The sequence below is a fragment of the Staurois parvus genome, unplaced genomic scaffold (assembly GCF_062004578.1).
Source record: "Staurois parvus isolate SC_StPar_1 unplaced genomic scaffold, SC_StPar_1.0 ptg001420l, whole genome shotgun sequence".
NCBI classification, from domain to species: Eukaryota; Metazoa; Chordata; class Amphibia; order Anura; family Ranidae; genus Staurois; species Staurois parvus.
Genome location: NW_028319216.1, coordinates 17,501 through 31,166, shown reverse-complemented (window position 1 = coordinate 31,166; position 13,666 = coordinate 17,501). Strand labels below are relative to the sequence as shown.

Below are 13,666 nucleotides of genomic sequence, written 5' to 3'. Positions count from 1 at the left end.
GCAGCAAGGGGGGAGACCCCAGGAAAAGCAGTGTATAGCTCCTTCTGTTCTCTGAAAAAAAGAGAGATGGGGCAGCTGTAGAGCAGCATGTATCACTTTTACATGAAAGCTGAAGCCATGGTAACCAATTCCATACAGCCTAAGGGCTGGAAGTGGCTACAGAAATAGGCCATCAGGCATGTAAAAATTAAATAATACCCCAGAGCTCTATGTCACAGAATAAAAAAATTGGTAAGAACAGATTAAAAAAGAAAACAACAAACGCACGCAACAGAAGGGCACCAAGCTAAAACTGAAGCTGGGCCGAAAGCTGTGGCATATCATGCCTAAAGCAGATAAATCCTTATTTCCTGCACTCAAAGTTGTGCTCAAAGGTTTGCATACCCTGGCAGAAACTGTAAAATTTTGCCATTGATATTGAAAAAATTATTGATATGCCAAAAGACTGTTTTTTATTAAAGGATAGTGATCACACAAAGTAATTTATTATTTTCCACATCTGTGGCTTTTTAAAGTGTAATTTGTGTCTCTGTATAAACAGTCAATGAATTTATTCACTCTCACGTTGATGCACTGAGCAGGCTAGATACTAAGCTATGCGGAGCAGAAAAGAACTGTCAAAAGACCTGCGTAACAAGGTAACAAACCTTTATAAAGATGGAAAAGGATATACAATGATATCCAAAGCCTTGAATATGCCAGTCAGTACTGTTCAACCACTAGAAGAAGTGGAAAACTTAGGGATCTCTTGATACCAAGCCAAGGTCAGGTAGAGCAAGAAAGATTGAGGCCACAAACACCAGAAGATTTGTTTGGGATACAAAGTAAAACCCACAGGTAACTTCAGGAGAAATACAGTCTGCTCTGGGAAAAAAACAAAAACAAAAAAACAAAAATAAAACTGTGGTTGTTTCAAGGATCACAATACAATGCTTGAATAAAAATGACCTGCATGGTCGAGTTGCCAGAAAGAAGCCATTACTTTGCCAATACCACAAAAAATCCTGGTTATAATAAGCCAGACAACACCTTGAAATGCTTCACAGCATTTGGCACATTGTAAGCTGAGGGGTCAACAAGGCCAATAGTGACAATGTATGAACAGACGGCTGGTTGGGAGCCTTGCAAATCTGAAAACAGGTGCCTATAGCTGAAAAGCCCACAATGCATTCATAAAACTGGTAGCATGCCTTAACAAGAAAAAGAGGAACCCTATTCTTCAGACCATAGACTCTAATAAAAAAACACCAACAAACCATTAAAACTAGTGAGAATGATGGAATACTGGCCATTGGTTTAGGAGGTCTGAACGATCCAGGAGGGCCCACAAAGCATCTGCCAGGAACCTGGATATGCTGGAATACCATGTCCTCCTGGGCTAAATCAGTGCAATGGGATCACCATAGTCATTCTTAATTTTGTAGAATAGGTGAGGGAGAATCTGACCACAGCTCGGAACCGGTAAAGCACCCTGTGGCTTCACACAATGCACCATGTACCAAAAAGAGTGCCCAGAGCAAGGTCCAGTACAAAGCAACATTGTAGGCTGCACTATTTGAAAAGATGCATAATTTATAGTCAACACGATGACTGAAAGCTGCCCAAGTCCTGAAGCAGTAAATCAACCTAAAACCATAACATTTCCACTCCCATTCACAAGGGGAGGACATTCTCCTGAAAGGCTGTCTTTAGTTTTCACCGTATCTACTGCTACTGTGGCCAAATAACTTTCTTTGATTCATCAGCTCCAGAAAGTGTGGACTGTGCCTATATATTTATAATGTTCTTTTGGACAGCAAAGTCTGTTATCTGACACACCTCCCATACAGGTAAATTGTCATATTCACTTTCTAATTGTAGATGCATGCATTTGACACAAACTGTGGCAATAGCTTACTTGTAGGTCCATGATAGATTTTTGGGCTACTTAGAAGCAACCTTTAGCAGTAAATAGACAGCTCTTGTCAGTGGCGTTCCTAGCACATCTGCTACACATGGCTGATCATACCCCTCAAATGGCTGAGACAATGCAGTGTGATTGTCAGGGCAAACTTCGAAAGTTCAGCGGTTCAGCTGCAATTTAGACACAGTTCTAATGCGAATTGGGAAGTCAGATACATGAATTTTAGGAGTGGGCGGCCAATGGTGTCCTTAACAATAGTTGGTTGTTAAAGCGGAGTTCCAGCTGAAAAAAAAAAAAAAAAAGTCAGCAGCTACAAAAACTGTAGCTGCTGACTTTTAAAATACAGACACTTACCTGTCCCTCAGTCCAGCAGTGTCCTCACTACAGCTGGTTTCACCGGTCGTCTTCTCTCCCAGGCATCTTCAGCGTTGGGCACCCAACTGTGACAGCTTCACATCCGGGTGCCCACTGCAAATGCACGAGAAGCGCTGCATTTTGCAAATGGCCCCGTAGTCTTCTGGGAACTGTCACATGTCCCAGAAGACTACCGGGAGAGAGGGGGGAGGGAGACGACAACAGTCACTTCTGATAGCCTAGGCGAACACAGCAGAAGTTGGAGATGGTACCTGCCAAATTTTGGTACTCGCTCCCCAAAGGTGCCAATCCTTAATGGGAAGCGGGAGACAAAGGCTTAAAGGCAGAACTTCCCCTTTTGGGTGGAGCTCCGCTTTAAGGAGCAGACTGGCAAGCTGGCCGCCAAAACCTTAAAGCAGAGCTCCTTCAAAAAGTTAACAGTCAGAAGCGACAAATACTGCAGACTTTTAACCCCTTGATTTCTCTCTTTGAATGGAGGAGAGAGATACAATGTCCTTTCTATGTCCTTTCAGAGAGGAAAAAAAAAAACAAGTGTGTGTAAAAAAAAAAATATCAATATAATAATAAAAACAAAAATACCTAGATCAAGGTTTGATAGAACAAACCTTGATCTACGTATTTTTGTTTGTTTTTATTATTTTGTTTATATATTTTTTTGGACCTAGAGGTCTGTGCCAGGGTTAGTGTTTAGATCAAGGTCAAGGTCAGTTTTGTTTTTTTAATTTTTGAATTGAAATCAGTGTCAGTTAGTGGCAGTATAAAAAAAGAACTAAAAGAAGACAAAAAACTATTGTTTCTGGGCTGTACTACGGGTACAAACAACAACTAACATACACACATAGGGTATCGCTGTGATTGTCAGGAGCAGGAAAAATTATTTTGGGTTATTTGGTGGTAGGCTATGGTAGTAGCAAAAAATATACAGCTAAATTTTAAAAAAGTTTTTTTTTTTTTTTTTTTTTTGGGCCAGTTTTCCTTTGGTAATACCAAAAAAAAAAAAAAAAATAGGAGATATCTATTACCATTTACTACCAAATGAAAGCCCAACGTGTTCTGAAAAAACAAGGTACAATCCACCTGGATGCACAAAGTAGTTGTGACGATATGTATGGTTTTGCGAACACATGTCAAAGTTGAAAATTGTGCTTAGGCGTTAAGATTTGGTTTACCTTTAGGTACGAAGGGGTTAAAAAAAGGGCACTTACCTGTCCTGGGGGTCCAGGAATGTCCTCGCCCAAGCCGCTTCTGCAACGGGCTTTGGGCGCTGGTGCCAGCATCTTGTGGCTTCACAGCTCGGTCGCTACTGTGCATGCGCAAAAAGCGCTGCACCTTGTGAATGGGCTGCAGTCTCTTTCTGAGACTGCGGGGTAAGGAGAGGGGGCCAAACTTCCAGCTGAGATCTGACCCAGAAGTGTAAGCAGATACCTGCCACTCGCAAATAAAGTGGCATGGGGGGGGGGGGGGTGATGTTTAGACAAGCGGAACTTGTCTCATCAGCTGACAGCATGGTCCCCTGCTGACAGATGAAAGTAAACAAAAGACTTGCCAGCAAGAAAAATGTTAAGGGAAACCCCAAGCCAAAATTAAACCAAGAGAAAAAAAAAACCAAAACACTGTGGGTTCCACCCCCCAACATCCCCACAGACCTGTGGGGGGGTACTTTGGAGTATGGGGGCCCTGGATAATGCTGTCAGAAGGGGTTGGGGCCAATCAATGACATGAAAGGTTGGCCCCACCCTTTCGTTTATTTAGCGGCGGGAGGCGGCAGAGCTGTCAGATGACAGGAGCCAGTGTCGGGTTATGACATGTTTTTTTATTTGCAAGTCGGAAGAGTTCATCGTGACTGACATTGGATTTGTTTCGGGGACGTTGTTTTTTTGTAATAAAGGTCTGTCTGTGTTTCTATTTATTTTTGACACTTTGTGTGAATGAGCAGAGGTACAATGTACCCCAATAACGATAAGCTCACCACCCGTAGACCCCCACAACCCTGGGCAGTGGTCTGTGGATGGTGAGCTTATTTCTTACCTGGCCCTGTGGCCTCATTCCCTTGTTACGGCATCAACTGGGACCCACTAACCCAAAGCACCCCCCATGTTGGGGTCGCATGGTCTGGTATGGTTCGGGGGATGAGGGGGCCCTCGCTTGTCTCCCCCCTCTCACCTTTCCAGGCCACCAGGCTCCAAGCTTGAATAAGGATCTGGGGGAGGACCTCCACACCATTTTTTAAAAAAATTATGGTGTGGGTGAGTCATCGATTGTTAAGGATGTGGCAGCTGGCTAGGAGAGGAGAAAGGAAATAGATAGAAAAAAATAAAACTGACAAAACTGTGTATAAAACTGATGACATGTAGCGCTGTTTTTTAATTTGCAGTGCGGATGCACCGCAGATAAGTGAACAACTATAAAAGAAACCAAAGTTATTTCACATGTCAAGACAATCGGATGAGGTTCAAAAACACATCCAATTTGCATATATGTGAATCGAGACTAAAGGAACAAAGCAGCATGTTGCTGCACCAAATTGTGGGTTTGGTCAAACTGTGCTAACCGTGCTGGGGGCCCTAAAGAGGCATAGAGAACATCTGAGTCTACTCTCTCTATACTGAACACACACATGCCATAGTCTTTTACCCATAAAACATGCCTTAATGACTGTGCCACAAGCAAGAGTGTATCAGACATACAAGCCTCAGAATTGTATTAAAATGAAACTATTCCATTACATATGCTTTTCCACACACAGACTACCCGAAGGAAAAACTACAGGAGTAAAGACCTTAAACTACAGCAATCAGGAGTATAAAATGTAAAACACAGTGAGTGGAATTTATTAAAATTGGAGCACACAAGCTGATGCAGCTGTACAAGCCGACCAATCAGCGTCTACTGTCAGCTTGTTCAGTTAAGCTTTGAAAATGAAAGATTGCAGCTCACTATTTGACACAGATGCTGCATATTCTGCCTGCTCCAGTTTTAATTAATTCCCCAGTAAATTTACTTGTGAGCACTGTAAATAAAGATTCAGTGTTTGCCTGTTTGGATATATATTTCCCTAAAGAGGAAATTCACTCTTTTAATCAACAATGACTATTTTTAATCCTTATGCTGCTATCATTTGGATTAAAAATAGTCAATGTTGAGCGCTCGTGAGCAGCAGCCAGGATGGCTGCCTATTAACTTACTGTCTCAGCCACCGGACAAATCGGCCGATTTCTGACCCTCAGGGGGGGTCCCTCCGCTTCCTCCCTGTCCCCCTGTCCTTCTAGCACCCTGATGGGGAAAAAAACCCCGGCTGCCCGCACCTCCAGCGTCCGACGGACCGTTCGGGAGGTTGCGGCCTACCCGCCGGAGATCGCGGGTGAAGCCGCGGCCTCGATTTTGGGCCGGCCGCCGGAGGCTTCCAGGACCCCGGCCGCGGATTCGCGGTTTTCGCCCGGGACAACAGCTGAAGCCCTGGCTGCAAGTTTGGGTCCCCTGCCATCACTACCTGCAGGTGAGATGGATCCTGGCAGTGGGGAGGACCTGGATCCCGAGCCATCCCGGCAGTCGCACATTCCATCCCTGCGGGATGCCGAGCTCCTGCGCCGCTTTAAAAGTATGTTGCAATCAGAATTGTCCTCCGCTACCTCCAAGCTGGCCGACCGTCTTTCGCGGGAAATTCGGGATTTGGGCAATCGGACGAATGATCTCGAAGATAAAATGGACGCTGCGACCACGGTCATTGAAAATCACGAACAGGACCTGTGCGACCTTAAGAAGGAATTGGCGGACGCACTACTGCGGCTTGAGGATTTCGAAAACCGTTCCCGCCGTGGCAATTTGCGGTTAAGGGGTATTCCGGAAACGGTCACGGATCTTACCTCCACTGCTACTGCTCTGTTTCAGGAGCTGACACCCGCTATTCCCATTGACCGGCTCGAATTTGACCGCATACATCGTTCTTTGGGCCCCAGACGACCGGATGGGCCCCCGAGGGACATTATCATCAAGTTTACTTATTACCGCACTAAGGAAACTATCCTCTTGGCGGCCAGAAATAACCCTGATCTTAGCTTCCAGGGGCACCGCTACCAGCTTTTCGCAGACCTCTCTCAGACCACTCTCCAGAAGCGACGTCAGTTGAAGCCCTTCACTTCGGTCCTGGTGAAACACAGAATTAAATATGCCTGGGGCTTTCCGTTCCGCCTCACCTTCACCTACCAGGGCCGCAGTCATTCTGTGGCTACGCCGGAGGAGGCCCATTCTCTCTTGGAATCTCTACATCTTCTCTCGCCGGAAGCTGCTGATCGGAGCCCGGCTCATTCATCTGGATCCTCGGCAAGGCCGCCCGCTCTGGGCCGCATCTGGGAGCGGTCGTCCACCAGGAGGGGGGCTCTCCCTCAGACCCCTTCGCGATCAAGTCCTTCCTGTTCTTCTCCAGGCTGAAGATGCGCCTTGGAACTCCCACATATTGTCTCACCGAGGGACTACCCTGACGAGATCGTGAGTTTGGCCCTTAGGGTCTCCCCGGTTTGTCAACATTCTAGGTTGAGACTGCTCCGGCTTGCCCCTTTGGGTTTCATCCCGGGTTGGGGGGGGGTCTCTTCCTGGACTTAGGAATCGGGACTTTTTGCTGCCGCAGCCTGTTTTGGGTCCATGTGATGGTGCTTGGGTCTACGTTTGTGGCCTTGGGTGATGGTTCCCTTGGGCTCCGGGGTGGGAGGTTGACCCGGTGGGCCTGGTTGGGTGGAGGGGGGTTGGCCCCTGTGGTTCTCCGGGTTTCTCTGGGGAGGTTGTTGCGGAGGTTCCTGTTCCTGGGACTTTTAGTTTATTAAGATTTACTATATTCTATTATGTACATTGCCTTTTTGCCCCCTGAGGGCTTCTGTTTTGATGTTTCCATTTGCAGCCATTTGTCCGGTGGTAGAGTTACCCCTAACTGTATCCTTCATGTGTAGGATGCACGTCACCATTGGTGTGACACGATTGCACTGTTGTGTATACTTTTTGTGTCTTTTTCCTTTTTTCTTTCTTTGTTCTTCTCTTTTTCTCTGTTTTTTTTTGTTTTTGTTTTCTGCAGGGTTCCGGGACGCCATGGTCCGATCGCCATTGGGAGTGAAAATTGCTGGCTGCTTTGGGCTTTTTTCTGCTGAGCGTGTTGCGTTGATACCGCCATGGCCTCACCCCTTTTGAAAATATATTCACATAATGTTCAAGGCTTCAATTCGCCTCAGAAGCGGGCTAAAGTTTTTCATCATCTCAAGTCGCAACAAATTGATGTGGTATGTCTACAGGAGACCAGGTTTTCTCAGTCCTCCGCTCCGCGTTATCTTTCACCTCACTATCCCATCTTTTACACGGCCTCGGCTCCTGAGAAGCGTCGGGGTGTTCTGATAGCTTTTAAACGCAATCTCCCCTTTGTCTGTGCTCGGAATATAGCGGACCCCACGGGCAGGTATTTGCTTCTGCAAGGCACCCTCTGGGACCAGGAGGTTACCTTTGTCTCTTACTACGCGCCTAACCGTTTCCAGCATAAATTCTTTTCGCATCTTTGCACCATTATTTCTCGACACTCTAAGGGTCTTCTTCTTGTTATGGGGGATTCGAATGTTACCTTGGATTCCACACTGGATAGGCGCTACGCACAAGGAGCGACCCCCTCTCATGACTTGGTGCTGGAGGCACGTATGCGCTCTCTTTTGCGGACAGCGGGGTTAGCGGACGTCTGGAGGGAACTTCATCCAACTGAACGCGACTTTACGTTCTATTCTAACCCTCATGACAGTTTTTGTAGAATTGATCATATATTCATGCAGGTCCAGCAACTCCCCTCGGTCCGGCGGATAACTATTCCCTCCTCACCCTGGTCAGACCATGATCCTTTGGTACTCCTCCTTGCCCTTTCTGGGTCAGAACGACGCCCTTTTCATTGGCGCATCAATGACTCTTTACTGACCACTCAGGCTACCTGCCAAGAAATAGAATTCTTCTTACGGACATATTTTACGGAAAACTCGGGATCGGTCTCTTCAGCAGTGCCCCTATGGGAAGCGCATAAGGCCACGGTGCGGGGTCATGTTATACAGCTGGCTGCGGTCCGGAAGCGGGAACGGGAACGTCGACTCTCGGAGCTTCATTCTCTCCTGGCCTCTGCGGATGCGCGTTGGAGGTCATCTCCATCCGTGGCCCATAAACGCGCTCGGGACGCTCTGGCGACAGAATTGGACCTCCTTGCCTCTTCGGAGGCGGAACGGGCCTTGCGTTGGACCAAACATAAATTCTATTCGTGTGCTAATAAGCCCGGTCCCATGCTAGCCAGGAAACTAAATTCTGTGGGGAAACCCCATAAACCGATTCGGCTTCGACTTTCCTCGGGTGGCTGTACTTCTAATCCCAAGCAGATTGTTTCCCGATTCTCGGACTTCCTTTCGCGCCTTTATGCTGCCCCAGATCCCTTCCCTGTGGCCCAGGCAGAGGCATTCTTTCAGGACCTCCATCTTCCTGGATTAACCGAGGCAGCACAGGCGGCCCTCAACGCAGGTGTCACCGTACCGGAAGTGCTACAAGCAATCAAATCTTTACGGTCCACTGCGGCCCCAGGTCCAGACGGCTTCTCCGGTCTCTATTATAAAAAATTCTCAGCCCTTTTGGCACCCTTTTTAGCTGCCTACTTTAATGAGTTACGACAGGGCTCCTTGCCCTCTCCGGACGCACTTAGGGCACATATCTCTATGATTCCTAAGACAACCGATGATGTTCAGGAACCGCAAGCCTTCCGGCCCATCTCTCTTCTTAATGAGGACTTGAAAATATTGGGCAAGATCCTTAGTTTTCGCATCAATAAATATTTGTGTAGCCTGGTCCACAGGGACCAAGTAGGGTTCGTCCCCGGGAGGCAGGCGGGTGATAACGTCCGTAAGGTGGTCCATCTTATACATTTTCTGCAACAACGGAAAATCCCAGGATTCTTACTGTCCTTGGACATATATAAAGCTTTTGATTCTCTATCCTGGGAATATCTGCGGTTTGTCCTGTCTCGCTGGGGTTTCGGGGATTCTATTCTCTCATGGATTCAAGCCTTGTATTCCTTTCCTTCGGCTTCCGTTAAATACGCTGGATATTTCTCGGATCCCTTTCCTGTTGGGCGAGGGACAAGGCAGGGCTGCCCACTGTCCCCGGCACTCTTTGTCCTGGCGCTTGAGCCACTGGCTTTAGCGCTCCGGACCGACTGCAATGTATCGGGGGTTCCATACGCGGGACAGGAGTTTAAGCTGAGCCTCTTTGCGGACGATGCCCTCTTGACCCTTACTAATCCTCTGACGACGCTTCCTAATTTGCAGGCAATTCTTGAGCGCTTTTCCTTGATCTCGGGTCTACGTATTAATTTGGATAAAACCGTTGCTCTCAATATTACTTTGGCTTCAGATTTGGTTTCACGCCTACAATCCCATTTCCCTTACCGGTGGGCTTCCTCTTCTCTTGAATACTTGGGCATTCGCTTGACCCCCACCTATGACTCCCTTTTTGCTGCAAATTATTATCCTCTGCTTAGCTCCTTATCTTCTCTTATGCATTCCTGGCAATTTCCGCACCTGTCTTGGATAGGACGGGTTCACTCAGTGAAAATGACCATCTTGCCGAAATTGTTATATTATTTTCGCACCCTCCCAGTGCGGGTTCCCCCTCATTTTCTTCGGTTGCTTCAGGCGAAGTTTATGCGTTTTATCTGGGCCAATAAGCATCCCAGAGTTTCTAGAAATACGCTCTTTGCTCATAGACTCCAAGGTGGTCTTGGGGTACCCAATGTAACTAAGTATTATCAGGCGAGCCAAATTGCCCCGCTGTCTATGTTGCACGCTTCCTCCGACGTTCCTCTCTGGGTCCTGCTGGAACTACCTAATTGTGCCCCTATCGCACTATCGACACTTCTATGGCTTCCCCCTGCCCTGCGTCCTACGGCGCTGAGTCCGATGTTGCTCCATGGCCTACGAGTCTGGGACTCAGTACGTTACTCCAGTGGTCTGATGTCGCCTTTCTTGCCCTTGCTTCCAATCGTTAATAACCCTCTTTTCCCGCCGGGTCTAGATCACCCGAGGGCATTTTCTTGGTGGGTGGCTCATGGTTTCTCACAGGTGCAACACTTTTTGATTTTTCGGTCCTTTCCCACCTGGAATGTCCTCCGGGAGTCTCGGGATGTTCCCCCAGCGGAATTTTTTCGGTACCTTCAGTTGCGGCACTGGCTACTCTCGCTGAGGGCCACTTCTGCTTTCCCATATCAGAAATCTGCCTTTGAACGGCTTTGCCAGCAGCGTCCGGGCGCCCCGGGCCTTATCTCCCTTCTTTACGCAGCTTTGAACAGATGCTCGTCGCACACTTCTCTTTCATATGTAGTTCAGTGGGAACGCGACCTGGGAGTGGCTGTGGATCCGGAGGACTGGAATAAAGCCTGGTCACTCATAGCTAAATGTTCGTTTAATACGACCACGCTGGAAGCAGCCTATAAGGTATTGTTTCGTTGGTATTGGGTGCCGGCTCGTTTGGCCCAGGCTAACCCTGCCTGTGGTGATCGATGTTTTCGGGGTTGTGGCCATCGTGGCGATGTACTGCATATCTGGTGGTCATGCCCGAGGTTGGTTCGTTTTTGGTCTCGTGTGTTTGGCCTCCTTTTCACTTTGTTTCATCTCTCCATACGCCGGGATGCTCGGTATGCTTTGCTTCATTGCCCCATACCGGGCCTCTTGGCTCGTCAGCAGCGGTTGGCTTCCTATTTGTTTTTATCGGCCACTAGGACAATTGCCCAGGCCTGGAAGAGTCCGTTTGTACTTTTTCAGGGGGTGCGGGATCGTATGACTACTATGATGCTCAATGAACAGATGTCGAGTATATGCAACGACTCTCAACATAAATTTTTGACAATATGGGAGCCGTGGTTGCAATATGCCTTTCCCACGCTCCCCCCTGCCAGTATAGGGAGGTGAAGGAGTTTTGTATTGGCGCTCATGGACCCTTGCTCTTTGGTGTGTGTTTTTTTTTTTTTTTTTTCTCTTTCTTTCTTCTCTGCTTTTCTTCTTTCCTTTTCTGTTTGTTTTGATGTGACAGTGGACAGCTGTCTTTAGGTGCGATAATCTGGGTTTCACTGATGTTATTGTAACCTATGTGCCATTGATAGCCCCTACGTGGGCATACGTTTTGCCTTATTGGAATTAGAGCGTTGTCTGCTCTATTATGCATTTTCTATCGGTGCAATTGATAGCCCCTGCGTGGGCGTGTTTTGTTGCCTCTGTTTTATACTGTTTAAAATTAATAAAAACCATTGAAATACAAATCCCAAAAAAAAAAAAAAAAAAAAAAAAAAAAAAATAGTCAATGTTGACTAAGAGAGTGAAGTTCCTCTTTAGGGAAATATATATTCAGACAGGCAACAATGAATCTTTATTTACCGTGTCCACAGGTAAATATACGTATATTTATAGAGAGGAAGGTATATTTACTTGTTTTAAACTTTTTTTGTGTGAGTTTTACATTTCTTTAGTTACTTCCTGGTTTTCAGGCCTAGGCAAATGACATCATACATCCCAGGAATCTTCAGGAGGGGTTTTCTCAGCTGTGTATACACCCTAGTGTCTGCATGCCTGAGCCAAAGGCAAATGGATTCCAGTAAGTAAATGCAACATGAAATGTCTGCCTTTACTCAAGATGGCAACAGCCAGAACTGTTAGCGGGTGTTTTCAAAGTGATTTCTCAGCAAAATGAAGCATGGAGACATGGAAGGATGAGTGAGTTTGCTTTAAATATTAAAAATGAATTTATTAGTGTTTTACTTTCATTCATTGATAGACACAGCTTTCTTTTTCTCGACCATAGTGTTTATAGCGCCAACTACACCGCCTATTGGAAGTCCTAGCTGGTATAAAACCCCTCTCTGTGATAGGCAAACCAGGGATTTCTGCCTAGTGTTCAGGAGTAAGGACCTAGTTCCCTGTTGGGACCTGTGGTTCCATAGCTTTTTTCTTTTATCCTCTTTTCCTGGGATTTTTCCCGCAGAGATCTTCAATCAACAGCCAGGCTGGGCTGGGAGGGGTGCTGGTGTTCCTAGGGATGGTCGGCTCTGCAGGGTTCTCCTCATCCAACCCAATCCTTCGTTACTGCTGGGCTATCTCTTGGGCCCTATCTCCCCGTGCCCCCATTGTTTCATCCATCTGCAGTGTACTGTGTGCTGGGGCAGTTTTCTGGGATTGTCTGTGGGCGCTGCTGTTCAATACCCGATCTGCAGGGCATGATAGGAGCTGGTGACCTTGTCATGTTGGTCTCCCTTTTTGGTTGAACACAAGGATTTTCGTTTACTTCATTTGAATGAGGACATTGTCCTGGCTTCTCTATTCCCGAGTCTTTCACATCCTATGGAGTTTGCATTGCACACCTTGGATGTGATATGGGCAATTCTGGAGTATCTGTCTGATGTGGAGTCTTTTCAGAGGTCGGATTCTCTCTTTGTGATCATATATGGGCCAAGGGAGGGTCTGACAGCTTCTTCTGCCACCATTTCTAGGAGTATTAGGCAGACAGTGGTTCAGGTTTAAGCCGTTAAAGGTCAGGTTCCTCCTTTCCCCATAATGGCACCTTTTACTAGGGTGCCTAGTGCCTCTAGGACCTTCCAACATCAGGCATCTGTCTCTCAAAATTTAAGGATGGCTACTTGGTTGTCTATGCACACCTTCAGTACGTTTAACAAGGTGGATGTTCTGGCGTCTTCGGATGCTTGTTTTGGTCGCAAACTGTTGAATATGGATGTCTGTGGTTTCTGTTTCATCTTGGGGGGGGGGGGGGGGGAATCTTTTTATGCTCCATCCTATGTTCCTGTGTAAGCTCCTGTTATCCTGTTTTGGCTGTCGTTTTTCAAAACCCTCACCTTTGGCACTGCTATGGGATGTCCCTGAGGTTGTGAATAAGAAGCTGTGTCCTGTCCAGGTGCAATTAACAAAAAAGAAAAACCAGGAGTTTTGTTATTCACTGTAAAATCCTTTTCTTTAAGTTCACTGACAGCCACAGCACCCACCCCTCTTCAGTTGTTCTTTGTTTGTATTGATTTATAACTACCTGACTTGCCTATTGCAGAGAAGGGGTTCATACGAGCTAGGACAGCCTATAGGTGGTGCAGAGTTCATTTTCTGCCTAGTGTCCTACTCTTGTAGATGGCCCTATAAACCCTAGGGTCTGGAATAAGAAGCTGTGTCCCATCAATGGACACAGAAAGGGATAAAAAGAAAAAAAAAGAAAAAAAAAAAAAAAAGGTGACTAAGCAAAAGAAAAGAAATGTAAAGAGACCTATATTCGCAGTGGCAAGTACAGTGTGGCAAGTACAATGAGGTAAGCCCTGGGGGTGGGGTGGGGGGTGGCTTTAATACC

At 46.7% G+C, this 13,666-nt stretch overlaps 1 protein-coding gene across 1 annotated transcript in view; it reads right to left on the bottom strand.

Annotated features, from left to right (window-relative positions):
• LOC149436095 (hepatoma-derived growth factor-related protein 2-like) overlaps positions 1-13,666 on the bottom strand; it is a gene marked incomplete at its 5' end in the record, with an annotated part of 239,706 nt that overhangs the window by 225,664 nt on the left and 376 nt on the right. The gene's annotated exons all lie outside the window — the stretch shown is intronic.